An 11243-nucleotide genomic window follows, 5' to 3' on the forward strand; every position below is an offset into this window, starting at 1 on the left:
TCCAATCAAAAACTTAGGACCAGATAAAATTGTTCTGCTAAGCCATTGGTTTGCTTTCATTTAAATGAGACTAAAATCTCTTATTTAATCCTCTTTCCCTCTTTGCTCTGCCTTTTGGGAAACTCAGATTTGTGGCTGGCTCACCCGGAGAGGTTCTTTAGGACCCACACTTTGTTTAATCTATATTTGCCTAATACTGCTTCATTTCCTTAAAAAAAAAAACACTACTGCATGGTAGGTATTTTGAGGAGCAACTGATTTACATAAATAGATTTTAAAAACAGAGATATGGGAATCCAGGCAGCCTCTTTCTTGTTTCACTGAATTTTTTTTCAAAACAACTTTATTAAGGCATAATCTACACCATGAAATTCACCCATTGTAAGTGAATGATACAATTCAGTTATTGTTAAAATTTACAGAGTTGTACAATGATCATCAGAATCCAATTTTAGACCATTTGCTGTCAGTCACAAGGGACCCCTTCCCATTTCCATCCCTTATCCTAGGCAACCACTAATCTACTTTCTGTCTCAAAGGGTTTGCTTATCCTGGACTTTTCTTATAAACAGAACCATACAACATGTTGCATTTTGTGTCTGGCTTCTTTCACTTTGCATGATGTTTTTTGAGTTCACCCATGCTATGGTATGAATCACTATTTCGTTCCTTTTTATTGACAAATAATCTTTCATTGCATAGTACACCATATTTTGATGATCCACTTACTACCTGATGAACATTTGTAGTGTTTCTACTTTTTAACTTGGTATAAATAATGCTATATGAATATTTACATACAAACTTTTGTGTGAACAGATGTTTTCTGTTCTCTTTGGTATATATGTAGGTATGCAATCGCTGGGTCATATGCTAACCATGTTTAACTGCTTGAGGAACTGCCAGACTCCTCCACAGTGGCTGTACCATTTCACATTCCCACCAGCAGTATATAAAGGTTCTAATTCTTCCACATGCTGTTTAACACTTACTGTCTGTCTTTTAAATTGCAGCCATCCTAGTGGGTATGAAGTGGTATCTCATTGTGGTTTTGATTTGTACTTACCTGTTAAGTAATGATGTTGAACATCTTTTCATGAGCTTACAAACCATTTCTGTATCTTCTTTGGTAAAATATTTATTCATATTTGGTGTCCATTTTTTTTACTTGGGTTGTCTTCTTATTATTGAGTTGGAAGAGTTCTTTATATGTTCTGGATATCTCAGATATATGTCAGATATATGATAAGTATTTTCATCCATTCTATAACTTTCTCCTTTTTTAGTGGTGCCTTTTGAAGCACAAACACTTTAATTTTGATGAAGTCCAATTTAGCAATTTTTTTCTTCATTTATTATGCCTTGGTGTTGTATTTAAGAAATCTTTGCCTAACTCAAGGTCACAAAGCTTTTCTCCTATGATGTCTTCTAAGAGTTTAAGTAACTCTTACATTTAGGTCTGTTGTCAATTTTGAGTTAATTTCTTTGTATTGTGTGAGGTAAAGGTCTAAATCCATCTTTTGCATGTAGATAGTTATTTCAGCACACTATCATTGCATTTGTCTGCTGCCTCCTTCCATCCCTCCCTCCACTTCAGCATGCCTGGAGATGAGCCACGCCTTGCCTCTGCGGCAGCCTCAGCTCCCAGTTCACCACACTTCAGTTCACGAGACCAACAGACTGTCTTGAGAGCACACAATCCCAATTCCAGTTTTCCAAAAGACAGAATTGGACTGATTGGCCTATTTTAGGTCAGATGACAATCTCTGGTCCAATCACACGTGCCCAGGGGTTGGGGGTTATGTGGTATAACTATGGCTGCCAGGGCTCACACCTGGGTAGATGACGGTTCTTAGAGAAGAAAGCTTGTTGTACACTGAGCAGGTACCCCAAAAGGTGTCTACTCAAGAGTCATTGTACCATATTCAGCGTTCTGGATCTCATAAAGTAGTTGACATTTCCAGCTTGGGGCTCACAGGTCATGTTCCCAAAATTTGTTCTTTCTTGACCTATGTTCAAATGTTCATGAAAACAAAGGAAACAGTTGAATAATTGACATTTAAAAACTAAAAGATTTCATGTGAAAATGCAGATTTATTCTTCATTTTGAAAACAGGCAGATCTGGGCTTGTAGCAGTTGGTGGCGTGACAGCTGTACCCTTCAGACAGAGACCGTCCTCTCCAGGTTACCCCAGTCCCCACCACTCCCTCTTGATCCATATGCAGTCGCCTGGAGCAACTTTCCCTCCCTGATGCTGTAGACATTGAATGTGTGTCACCACCCCCTAGAAAGCCTATTGGGACCACCACATGCCCACAAGATCATATGCCTCTTGCATCTTATCCAGAGGATAACTCTTACCCCAGCAGTGCCCTAGATGCTAAATCCAAATACTGCAGCACTGAGCTCATAATAGAATTGTGCTATTTGCAGCCAGTGGCATCGATAAGCCTGGGTGTTTTATGAAAATTATGCTCTGGCCATACTCAATGAGAATATGCAGTATTTGCGGCACCCTCATGCATGATACCCTTTTCTCAGAATTAGAGCAAAGAAGTTAATACTCTGACTTACTTGACCAGAATAACCAACCAATGCAAATGTGGTAAAGGGTAGAGCAGTTTGGACTGAGAAAAGAAAGAGTACATTCTTACATTTTACTAAAGAAGATAAAAGATGTGCTAAGAATGTGAAAGGTATTTCCTTTTTAAAGATTTTTTCCAGTAGAGTAAACCTATTTTTTTGTTGTTGTTTTTAAAAATGAGTGCAGTTAGTTCTTGTTCTCCCTATTATAAAAGCAAGACATTCTCATTGTTGAAATCTTGGGAAATACCAAAAAATAATACACATCAATCACTACCCAGAGGAAACCAGTGTTAACATAATATAACAGGGATTCACCCTTGCTCTAACCCTCTTAGTTAACAGAATTGGCACCGTCCTGTACAAACAATGTCTGTTGCAAATTTAATCTCATCATAAGCATTTCCCGTATCATTACTGGGGCTCCACAAATGTGACTGTCAATGACTGCATGATATTCTATTCTTTAGCTATCCCATAATATATTTAGTTCCCAAATGTTAGATCACTTCCTATCATAAATAATTTTGCAGTGAGCATTTTTCTGCATAAATTCTTATTCATGTTTTGAATTACCATGAAAGAAATTCCTAACAATCAAGTTTTCAGGAAAAAAATGGGAAAGTTAGTTGAAAGGCATCAATATTCGCCAGTAGGACAAATCTTATCTCACATTTTTTGTTGGTTTAAACATCCTTGTGAAAAAGTGCCCACCCTGTCCACACTTAGGTCCTTCCCCCTGTGCCTCTCTTATCCATTTGTGTCTCATTTCCTCAGAGCCCATCCAGGAAACCTCTCTTGAGTATCTGTCAGGTGTCAGCCTGGCGCCAGCACAGGAGAAGGGCAGGGAGTGAAAAGGTGTGGTCCCTGCCGTCAAGGAGGGGGCATCCCCTTGGTGGTCACGGGTATCACACTTCGGAAGCAGAAGTAGTGGACAAACTCCCTTAGAGAGGCTCCCTATTTTCTTAGGGAGAATCAGCTAAAGATAGTATGATAAGATAGGTGGTATAAAGAGCAGTGTTAGAGGTGCCGCCGGTACACAGACAAAGGAGCAATTAAGTGCTTCAAAGCAAAAGGGTGCTCCAGGCATTGGAGACGGCACAGGCAAAGGCACAGAGGTACAAAAGAGCTTCCTTACACCGTGGCCCCCACACGTCTTTCCAGACTCATCATTCCACATCCTAGTCACTTACAAGGATTTCCTCCTAATTCATTGAACTCGGCCGTGTACTTTTTTAAAATCCTCATCCAAGTATATGTTTATTGATTTGAGAGAGAGAGGAAGGGAGAGCAAGAGAGAGACATATTGATGTGAGAGAGAAACATCAACTGGTTGCCTCCAATATGTGACCCAATGGGGATTGATCTCATAACCTAGGTATGTGCCCTGACTGGGAATTGAACCCACAACGTTTTGCTGTACAGGACGTGCTTCAATCAGCTGAGCCACATGGCCAAGGCTCAGCTGTGCATTTTTATTCTTTCTTTTTCTCATCCTTAAATTCCTCTTCCTTCCACCTGGTGAATTTCTACTCATCCTTTTCTGATGTTTTTCTTGACATCAGCAGTCTATCTTGGGAGAGGCAGTTGCTTCCTCCTCTGTCCTGTCACCTGCTTTGATCTTACCTCAGTCATCACACTTCTCCCAGTTGAATTCTAGAATTTTTAATTCAATTTTTGATGCTGTTCATCTTTTATCTTTCTTTTTATGCTAATTGACAAAGTTCTTAAAGTCAGAGGCAGAGTAACTGTTAGGATTCCATTTGGCTGTGTGTGATGGAAAACCCAAGCTGACCCCAGAAGTGGAGAGTCCTGGCGGGTAGGGGAGCCCCATTCTCATCAGAGACCTCAACTTTTTCCAAATTATAACTTTACCTTTTTCATTTTGTGGCTCTTCCTCATGGTTCCAAGATAACTGCTTAAGCTCTGTTTATACTGTCAACATTCCAGCCAGATGGAAGAAAGAAAGGCCACAGAAAAGATCACATTCTCCCTTTTAGGTTGCTTTCAGAAAGTTGCAAACAACATTTTATTTCCATTTCTCTGTGACTTAGTCATATGGCAACTCCCAGCTACAAAAGAGCCTGGGAAATGTAGTCTTTGTTGCAGGCAGCCATGTACTCAGCTAAAAGTAGAAGTCTATTCCTAAGCAGAGGAGAACTGATATTAGATGCCTATTAGCAGTTTCTAACATAGTGAAAAACAGGGAAAGATCAAGGATGAGCCCACTGAGCCAGACTGGGCTGGCTGGGGCATCCCTGGGTCTCTCACGAAGAAATGGAAGAAAACACAGTAGCGACTATTAACTGAGCACTTACTGTATGTCAGGTGCTATACTAAGTGCTTGCTTTATCCCCTTTATAAAGGTGAGGAAAATTGAGTCTTTGTGAATTGAAATATCTCGACCTGCTAACTGGAGCAGGAAGAGGATTAGAGCAAAGGTTTACTAGTTCATAAAGCACCTGGGTTCTTAACTGCTGCCCGATTCTATCACCCCAATGACCCAAGCCACGTGTGGACCAGCAGTGATAAAATGGGAGGGGGAAAGCCACTGGGAAATCTCTCCAAGCCCTCGAATTCCTCTCGCCTCCTCTTTTTGGTTATTAGCAAAGATCCTTGCCTATAAGTCTCTTTTATCTAAAACCAATGTCTGCAAGTTTTCTTAGGAAAATAATTACCACTGAGAAAGTAGGAGTATTTTGGAATCAGATCCAGGCCTTGTATATCTCTCATCATAGGGAGTTTACTATCCCTCAATCATTGCATTGTTAGATAACATTTGTTTTTAGGAAGTCTTTCCTTACCTTGAGCTGAAAGCTGTATTCTTTGGCATGTTCTTCAGTTAGTTCAGTGGTTCTCAGTGAAGGATCATTTTGCCCCCTAGTGGATATCTGGCAATGTCGAGAGATATTTTTGGTTGTCATGACTAGAAGTGGGAGAGAGGTGTTACTGGCATCTAGTGAATAAAGGCCAGGGATGCTGCTAAATATCCAACCAGTGCACATGACAGCTCTTCACAACAAAGAATTATCCAGTTCAAAATGTCAATAGACTGAAGGCTGAAAAACTCTGAGTTAGAGTGAACTAGGTTCGAGTCTTGGCTTTACCAACTGCTTTCTAGCTGTATGACCCCTGAGAGCCTGAGCTAACTGTTTACTCCTCTCTGCCTTGAAGATTATCAGAGTACCTCCCTATGGGCTTGTGGTGGGCATTTAATAACCAATATATGAAAAGCCCAGGGCTTGGCTTCTTACTGCCCCAGTCAGTGTTCCCAGGATGTGAAAGGAATGCTGACCACTTTTGTTTATCTGCTTGCCACTTGGACCTGATTGGATCAGGTCTGGATCCAATTGGCCTGATCAGGACCTGGATCAGGACCTGATTGGATCAGACTGCTTGTTGTTTGTAATCACTCTAGTAAAAGTCCCACTGTAGCAAATGGTTTCAGAATAGACTAGCTGCCTTGTTTGTACACAGAAGTCTCTGGGAGAAAAAGGGTCAATTTCTGCTTGTAACTGAGTAGAAGTTACCTAGAGGTTAGCAGAGCACTGTTACCAGTGATCCTCAACAGCCCAGGGAGGGAGGTCACAATATTTTTCCTACATGATGGCTGAGGAAACTGCAGACCTGGCTGTTTACTCATGCTCCACACAGCCTCTCAAGTGGCAGAGCCTGGATGAGAGGAGAGGGCTCTCCTTCCATCACCTGCTTTGCTACAGACACAGTGCTATAGAGAACCCACAGGTTCCCACCTTTTCAAAATGCCCTGTCCAAAGTGCCTCTTATAGTTTCCATTCTCTCTCCTCAGAAGCATATCCTCTGGCCAACCAATACTCTCTCTGAAGGCCTGGCCTGGACCTCAAAGAGGGCAGCTCAGAATCTGATGGGGTCCTGACAGCTTGTGGGGAGTGTGGCAGGAGGTACAGTGAGGACTCAGACACCTCCCTCACTCTGTCAGTTATCACACTGAGTAGAGCCTGTTCAGGTACTGGGTGAGAGGAAGAGAGACTAGGAATGACTTAATGGGCCTGTGACCTGGGTAGGCACACGGGCCCTGAGCTCAGGATTCCCAAGCTTGGCTTAATGTTCTGCCATCTCCATCTTGAAATTCTTAACAATATTTTATTTTCAATTTGTACTGGGCCCTGCAAATTATTCAGCTGGTTCTGATGTGGCCAATCCTGCTGTCCCCTTGGCTGCCTGCCCTGTGGGGCCTGCTTTTTTTCAGGCTTAGTGCTGGGGTCACATGTTCCTTTCCTCAGTATTCCTCTTCCTCCTCTGACACCCCCCTCCCCTCAGCATTCACCAGGAGAAGTAAGCCTCCAAGTGCCATTTGTATGCAGTGTGGGTGCTGCAATTGCCTTTCCTGGAGTCCTCTTTCAGAATGCTGTGCTTTAGAACAAAAGTGAATTTGCTTGCTTCTGAAATAGAGTGCTGAGCTGAAAGGAAGCTTTCACCAGTAAGTATCTGTTGAATTAGTAAGTTCTGAGCCGAGATATTTCATACCATCCTGCCTCTATTTATTCACTTGACAAATATTTATTGATCTTTTGCTTTTATGTTTATGCAAAATAACATGTCTGAACTATGAGGGAGAAAACATGATAAAGCATTGAGCTTGCAGTGATAGATGAGGAAGATAACCTTATGCTGTATTAATTTTCTTCAACATTTTATTATGAAAATTGTCAATGAAATAGAAAAGTTAGAAGCATTATACAATAAACATCCATATACTCACTGCCCAGGTTGTAAATTGACATTTTGCTCTTTTTCCTTAACATATCTGTTTTGTTCATCCATTCTTTTAACCAGTCATCCATCCAACATATTTTTGATTCATTTCAAAGTTACAAACATCAGTAGATTCTACCCCTAACTAAACACTTGATATACAACACTAATTTTTAGTTCAGTGATCTCAATTCAATCACAACAGTCTTTCTTTTCTAATAAAAAGGAAAATATATAGATTTTCATATATAAACAAATCATTTTCTCTCAAATATAATTATGGAATAATAGTTTATGCACAATGGAAAAAAATACTGATTCCCCTCTGTGTACAATGAGCCAAAGGGAGAAATAAGAGAGAAAGAAATTTCCTCAAGGCAGTGAGGAAGGGAGGAATGAGTCACTTCTGTGGGAGGGGAAGGCCAAGCTATGGCAGTGTTTGAGGGAACCACTTCCTGCTTCTTTCCGATCAAAACAAAAATAAATAAAATAAAACCCCAGAGATGATACTGCTTTCAGCTTCTTTCCCCTTCCTGAGGTGACCGTGGACAATTCTAAGGGGTTTCAGCTTGGTCAGGGCTGAAGGTATATTGACTGGGTTTTGGACATAGCAGTGGAGAAAAAGGACAGGCTGAAGCTGTAATTTTGGGAGGTGTCTTTGCAGAGGTTGTGTTGGGGTGGCGGGAGTGATTGGATAAGGCCTCTGGGACTGACAGCTTAAAGTAACAGGAGCCAAGGGCAGGATTGGGACATAGGAGGAGAAGGTGATGCTGCTGAAGATGTCAGGGGAGGCACACTCAGAGAAGTCAGAGTGTTTCTCTGACTGCCCGTTCAGAGCTGGAGAAGAACATGGGAAAATACCTAAAACAAGACTCTAAAAAGGAGACCTGGAAAAACCTTTAAGGATCACCTACTCTACCCTTCACATCTGACCAATAAGAAAATGCAGGCTGAGACATAACTCAGAAAATTACTGTTAGAGCTGGGCAAAATCAAGGCCACCCAAGTGGTGTTTTTCCAACAAAGTAAATCATTGGGTTTCTTCCACAAGGACCTATTGCCTTGGTTTTAATGTTTATCTTTAAAAATATGAATTTGGACAGGATTTTATCTGGCTCTGCCTTACTGTAAAACTAGTATTTTTCTAAATTACTGAGAGAGATTTATAATCACTGTTAGTATTTCTCAGTCTTCTTTAAACTTACCAGTTTAAAGAATATAAATATAGACTTCTGGCCAAGATGGAGGCATAGGTGGAAACACTGTGCTTCCTTGCACAACCAAAATTAAGGACAATGAAGATTTAAAAACAAAAACACAACCAGAACAGAAAGAAAATTGAACTGTATGGAAGTCCAACAACCATTCAACCAGACTGGTAAGAGGGGCAGAGTTGGCAGCTGGTGGAGAAGGGTTGTACTAGGAAAAGTTGGTAGCTGGCAGACCCCAGGTGAGGGGAGGAAATGAGCAGACACAGTGAGGCGTGCAAAGTGGTTGGCTGACCACAGTCACACATTCGCGCACAGATAAACCAGGCAAAACAGGCAGTGAGACAGACTGAGCAACCCAGGGCCCCAGCAATGGGAAATAAAGCCTAAAAGCACTGATTGAAAACACCTGTGGAGGATGAGGTACTGGGAGAGATTCCCAGCCTCACAGGAGAATTCATTGGAGAGACCCACAGGGTCCTAGAACATACAGAAACCCACCCACCTGGGAACCAGCATCAGAATTTGCTTGTGGGAAGCTGCAGAGGGGACTGAAATACAAAAACAGAGCAAGTGCTATTGTTCTCTCTCTGACCCTGCCCCCATATACAGTGTCACAACCCAGCAACTGGGTTGCCCTGCCTTGGTGAACACCTAAGGCTCTGCCCCTCATAGGTAACAGGTGTGACCTAGCCAAAAAAAATTATGGCTCAAACAGAAGAACAAATCAAAGCCCCAAAGCCAATAAATCTAAGTGACCAAGAGATAGCTAACCTATCAGATACACAGTTCAAAACACTGGTGATCAGGATGCTCACAGAAATGGTTGATTTTGGTTGCAAATTAGATGAAAAAATGAAGGATACACTAAGTGAAATAAAGGAAAATGTACATGGAACCAATAGTGATGGAAAGAAAACAGGAACTCAAATTAATGGAGTGGACCAGAAGGAAGAAAGAAACAACCAAACAGAAAAGAATGAAAAAAACAAGAATTCAAAAAAATGAGGACAAGCTTAGGAACATCCAGGACATCTTTAAATGTTCCAACATCTGAATTATAGGGATACCAGAAGGGAAAGAGGAACAGTAACCAGTGAAAAACTTATTTGAACAAATAATAAAGGAGAACTTCCCCAATTTGGCAAAGGAAATAGACTTCCAGGAAGCCCAGGAAGCTCAGAGAGTCCCAAAGAAGGTGGGCCCAAGGAGGAAGATACCAAGGCACATCATAATTACATTAGCCAAGATGAAAAGGAAGAAGAGAATTCTAGAAGCAGCAAGAGATAAGGGGACACTCACCTACAAAGGAGTTCCCATCAGACTGTCAGCTGATTTTTCAAAAGAGACCTTACAGGCAAGAAGGGGTTGGAAAGAAGTATTCCAAGTCATGAAAGGCAAGGACCTACATCCAAGATTGTTCTAACCAGCAAAGCTATCAGTTAGAATGGAAGGGCAGTTATCTGCTTCTCAGATAAGGTCAAGTTAAAGAAGTTCATCATCACCAAGCCCTTATTATATGAAATGTTAAAGGGACTTATCTAAGAAAAAGAAGATAAAAAAGATGAACAGTGAAAGGACAGCAAACTCACAGTTATTAATAATCACACCTAAAGTAAAAGCAAACTATGTGGACAGCTAAAACAGGAGTGGAGCCACAGATATGGAGCTCACATGGAGGGTTAGCAACAGGGGAGTAAGAGGAGGGGAAGGGGGGAGAGGGTACAGAGATAAGTAGCATAGGTGGGGAGAAAATAGACAGGGGGGAGGGCAAGAGTAGTATGGGAAATGTAGAAGCTAAAGAACTTATGATACATGGACATGAACTAAAGTGGGGGAATGTGGGTGGGAGGGGGTGTGTAGGCTGGAGGGAATGAAGGGGGGAAATAGGACAACTGTAATGGCATAATCAATAAAATATAAAAAAGAATATAAATATAAAATATAAAATGTAAATATATAAAAATATAAATATAAAAAAGTTAACAACCCCTTCTAGCAGCTTTCATACCTACTTCTACTTCCCACCCCAACTGAGGAGTACCAATAACAGGATACAATATGTTTTCAGTGTAGACTCACTAGCAAAGAAAGTGTTATATGTGACTTTGCATAGTTTTATGCAATAAAATTTTTTCAAATATAAAAAATAAGAAGAAATATGCTTTCTCAAATAATAACCCTCTTTCCATTTGAGAACCATTTGTCTAAGGAGATGGGTTCATTTTATTGACACTTTGTGTACCCTTGTAACCTCCTCCATATCAGTTTAGGGGTGCTTTTAGTTGCAAGTAAAAACTCCCACAATAGTTACTTAAGCAAAGAAGATATTTAGTTATTTCCCATAGTAACCACCGTGGAGAAAGAGGATTCCAGATTCTGTTCAGCAACTCAGTGATAACAGGACTCTCTGGTTTAGCATCTCAGTGGTTTTCTTGGTGTTTCCCTTATGGCCCCAAGATGGCCCCCCAGCCCCAAGCATCACTTCCTGTAAGGAAGAAGGCCAGCAAGTAAGAAATAATGCTTCTCCTTATTTTGTGCATTTGTTAGAAAGGAAGCACTTTCCAGAATCCCATGCCAAGAGACTATCTCATCTACTTCCTTGGCCACAGTTGTATCTCCTAGCCCAATCCTAGACCAGCCACTGACAATGAGGAACTAGAGCACTATATTCAGCTTAGACCAGTCACGACACAGCTCACTTTCTCAGAACATGT

General features: G+C 41.1%; 1 protein-coding gene across 2 annotated transcripts in view; it reads left to right on the forward strand.

The window, feature by feature from the left end:
* The window catches only part of HRH1 (histamine receptor H1), an 86038-nt gene that overhangs the window by 67620 nt on the left and 7175 nt on the right, over window positions 1-11243 (forward strand). The gene's annotated exons all lie outside the window — the stretch shown is intronic.

Source organism: Artibeus jamaicensis, unplaced genomic scaffold, assembly GCF_021234435.1.
Source record: "Artibeus jamaicensis isolate MK-2021 breed Jamaican fruit bat unplaced genomic scaffold, CSHL_Jam_final contig_519, whole genome shotgun sequence".
In the NCBI taxonomy this organism is placed as follows: Eukaryota; Metazoa; Chordata; class Mammalia; order Chiroptera; family Phyllostomidae; genus Artibeus; species Artibeus jamaicensis.